General features: G+C 34.7%; 1 long non-coding RNA gene across 1 annotated transcript; it reads right to left on the bottom strand.

Moving 5' to 3' along the window:
• Nucleotides 1-3468: 3468 nt before the first annotated feature.
• On the bottom strand, nucleotides 3469-4317 carry LOC127871594 (uncharacterized). Its single transcript, XR_008045467.1, has 2 exons — nucleotides 4108-4317; nucleotides 3469-3639 (listed from the first exon to the last, which is right to left on the bottom strand). It is a non-coding gene; the product is annotated as an uncharacterized LOC127871594 (long non-coding RNA).
• Between the last annotated feature and the right edge of the window lie 250 nt (nucleotides 4318-4567).

Genomic DNA, 4567 nt, shown 5'->3' with positions numbered 1-4567 from the left:
ATCATTGATCAGTGTGTCATGCAAAAGAATTACGTCAAGGTCACATAATCTTGCATAAAAGTTCATTAAAATTGCAATACATTAAATCCAGAGCTGTTTCTCAGCAACTGTTGTAATGAATTTTATTGAACTAGCAATACATGTGTACCATATAACTGTGGAAGTGCACACAAAAATGTGTACGGATAGACTTGGTAACTCAAAAGTTTTGCCCCCCCCCCCTATATTGATTGAGTAATTGTGTCCATTTTGAGCAGTTTCACACTTACTTTTGTATAGAATTTCATAAAACTTGAATACAAATGTGTATAATCATTCTGAGGTAGTGCATGTTGAAGTTTTGTATCAACTTGGTAAACACAGAGAAAAATTTGGTCAGTCCAAAGCTGTTTGTCACTAAGAGGGGAATGTTGTGGTATTAATATTTTACATAAGCATGTTGCTGAAACCAACTAGTGCTTTATCCCCCGCCAATGGCGGATGGAGATTGCTTTTGCGTTTTCAGTCCGGAGCTATTTCTCAGTAACATTTGCATGGAATTTCATGAAACTTAAAATAAATGTGTATCAACATGATGCAGTGGTGCCCGTGTAAATTTTGTTGGGATTGGCCTGGTCTTTCTAGAGCTATGCCCCCTTATTTGACTGAAATATGAGAATGTTGTCAACTTTTTTTCTATCTGGAGCTGTTTCTCAATAATTTTTGAATGGAAACTCATGAAAGTTAAAATAAATATGTATTATGAAACTGTGAATGTGCACATGTATTTTTTTCCATCCAGAGCTGTTCCTCAGTAACTATTACATATAAATTCACGAAACTTATAATAATTATGCATCTTCATTGTTTGGTGGTGCATGCATGAATTTTGTTTGGATAGCCTTGGTAGCTCCAAAGTAATGTCTCCTTAATTGATAGAAATTTAGATTTATTTTTTCCATCCGAAGCTGTTAATCAGTAGCTGTTGCATAGGCATTCATGAAACTTAAAATATATATGTTTCATCATCATCACATGGTGCAAGTGAGTCCACATTCTATTTGGATAGCCTTGTATACTCAAGAGTAAGTCCCCCCTTATTGGTTGACATTGAGGATTTTGTTCTGTCCGAAGCAGTTTCTGTTGGAAGTCCATGAATCTTACAAAAATATGCATCACAATTGTACTGTGCTGTACGCATAAATTATGCTTGGAAAGTCTTGGTAATTTTAGAGTTATGCCCTCTTAATAAATATAAATTTTAGCAATTTTGTCAGTATAAAGCTGTTTCTCATTAACAAGTGTATTGAATTTAATGCAACTAAAAATAAATGTGAATCATGCAGCGGTGGTGCATGCATAAGGGGTTTTGGGATTGCATTGGTATCTCAAGAGTTATGACCCTTTATTTACATTATTGATTTAAATTGATTATTATTTATTGCCATGAACTGTTTCACAATTACTATTGTATGAAATGTTTTAAAATTCAATATAAATGTTAAGTGTCATATTGTGGTGGTACACTTGGAAGTTTTTTGGGGTTAAGCTAAAGAATTATAGCCCCTTCATAATTAATTGAAATTGAGAATGTTGTGTGTCTGTGCTGTTGTATGGAATGTAAGGAAATTCAAATTTAATGTGTATTATCTTTCTTTGGTGGTTCTTACATAATATTTGTTAGAATGATTCGGACAGTTGATAGTTGTTTCCATTAATTGATTGAAACATGAGGTTTTTTCATTTGGCGGGTGATATCAATTCAACAAATGTGCTTGTAAGTTCAATATCCACTTTGTTCTGTTATTTATAATTTCCCTTTGGTTGTAGTCTGGCTTATCCATATTGAAATACCTCCAATAATTTGTTTTTCATTGAAGGTTCACCTGTCCTTTCTTCCGATAGGACATACACATGAAGATGTGGATGCAAGTTTTAAACAAATTGCGGACAAACTTCGGAAGACTGATGCCGAAATATTAGACGACTTATTAAAAATATGCCCAAAGTCACAAATGCTCACGAACATTTTCAATGTCAAGGAGTGGTTGAGGGATGCTATACAGGTTTCAGTTTTAGGGATAAGTGAACCATTGCAATACAGATTTCTGCGAGTGGACAATTGTATTAAAGTTTCATACAAAGGATCACACAAAAGTGCATGGACTGACTTTGAATCGACAATTTTAAAATGTATGCCAACTGGTAGACCTAACAGTGTTAAACCAAATTATGAAAACATTGAATTTGACAAAGTTTTAAAACAAATAAGAGAACTTCAAGTTTTATTTAAAAATCCATTGGCAGTTGAAATCTGGGATTCATTTGTGTTCAGAATAAAGCAAAATGAGGAACAAAGAAATCCAATATGGATATAAGATACTTTACCCAGACAAACGGCAAATCAAAACAAATGCTCGTGCTGCAACAGTGAACAACGTCTTCCAGAGGAAATTGAACGCCTTCTTGAAAAGGATGCAAGAGATCCAAAGGTAGGAGTCTGAAACACCTCTGTGTATTGAACTAATGTATAATTTGTTATAAACATCAGTCAAAAGCATGCAAGATGACATTTTCCATATTTTGAAAAGCTAAAAAAATATTAACTAGTTTTTTTTTTTTTTACCTTATATAACAGACGCCAAATATCGGCGTCTTCCCCCACCAAACTAGGCTGGTTTTTCCCCTTTCAGAACCAAAAAATTAAAAAAATTCCCCCTAAAGTCCCGCGTAAAATTTCCCCCACATAAGGGCTAAAGGCCCTTTCCCCCACAACCCCAAAAAACCCATGTTTACGAACGTATTTTAGCTTGATTGCATCAAAAGCCTTAAGCTTATTGAGGCACTCTTGAGTCTGTTTCCTGGGAAGAACCAGTTCTTGGTGTCTATGGGGGATATAGTGAGAACGCTCCCAGAGTAGGGATCGAACCCACACACTCCCGATCGCTAGGTGGATACCACATCCACTACACCACCACGACCTTAATTTACTAAATTGATGTTATTTTGAGTACTTATCATTGCATTCATATGACCATTTTCGAGGATTTTGAGGGAAAGGTCAGTATGCCACATACATTTGCTAACTTGTGTGTTTATAGGGATTACCGGTATATTGTTACTTAATGTTCTTGTTGATGATATGTTTCAGTTGAAGCTGGTGAAAAAAAGAAAACAGCCATTAGATCAACGGTCTACCAAGAGTCAGCAGTCCATTCTTAATAAGGGTATGAAATGTAAACATTCTTAAACCAGATTACAAACTTGACATTTTAAGCTCTGGTCTCATTAAGAAGGATACACTACATATGTATAAGAAAAGTATCACTTTTGGCTGATAAAATATTATTAAAAGCAGGGTTCCCTCTGGGCTTTCAAAAGTTGTCGCCATTTACTTTCGCCAAATTAAAAAAGTTGTCGCCTCACTGGGGCAACATTTGGGCGATGAAGATCATGTTATTATAATACCAAAAAAAATGAGCATTTACAGTATGTTAAAGGAATTGATTTAATAGCAGTAGTATTTATAATAACAACACATTTAAAATTGTTCATTAAATAAAGGCACATTCAATCAGTTGTAACTCTTGTTGATTGACACCTTCTTAGCAGCCTGAATATGTTGCCACAGTATTGGTGCTTCATAAGCTCTATGGTATTCTGAAAATACAAAAAGGGAGATATAATATTAATATTAAACTAATAATAATCAATTAATGTGTAGTATATGAATAATATAAATGTGCTTAACTATGTTTACCTTTCTTAAAACAGTACATTCGGTAGTGAGTGAATTGATAAGTGATGAGGATATAAAGAGTTCACACAGCGTAGATTGTGTGTTGGACATCATATTGAAGGAAATACAATTCTGATAAACAACTGTCTTTGTTTGGTTTTTGTTTGTTAGTTGGTGAATGTTAGGGAGGGGAACGTTTGCATTTTGAATGAGTCTCAAAATTAGCAGAATCTAATGTTCACTTTTTAAAAGTCGTTTTACACTCTGAACTTGCCATTATGACGAGTGAAACAGAAATATGTCACTGTTTAAATAGAACCAATACATGTAAAATGTTTTAATATTTTCTATAATTACACCCGATTTTTCTAAAAACAATCGATGCTTACCTTTTTGATTGTCATTGTTGTCAATTTAATGGTCTTGAATCTGCTTCGAACACTGTGACAAACACTTCACATTTAAGCGCAAAGTCGGCATATTTCAATATTGCCTTATCTCTGATGCAATAAAACTGCCGACCAATTAAGATAACTTGCAACAACACTCCAGATAATCGCAATTATCACCATAACATGCCACTTTGCGGTAGTATGCAGTCAGCTCCACGTTCCATTGAAAACAGCTGTATCGCTTACATCATGGAAATCTATAGTAGTACGACTGCCGTAAAGCGGCTGGTAAACACAGCCGCCGCCTGCGTCTTTTGTCATTTTAAGAAAATATAAATGCAGAAAAATGACGATTTTTTTTTAAATCGCCATTTACGAAATTTTGTCGCCAGATTTTTTATTTTGTCGCAATTGGCGCCAATGGCGATCGACAGCGGGAACCCTGTAAAAGGGTCAC

Source organism: Dreissena polymorpha, chromosome 3 (assembly GCF_020536995.1).
Source record: "Dreissena polymorpha isolate Duluth1 chromosome 3, UMN_Dpol_1.0, whole genome shotgun sequence".
Taxonomy (NCBI): domain Eukaryota; kingdom Metazoa; phylum Mollusca; class Bivalvia; order Myida; family Dreissenidae; genus Dreissena; species Dreissena polymorpha.
This window is presented reverse-complemented; position numbering and strand designations above follow the sequence as displayed.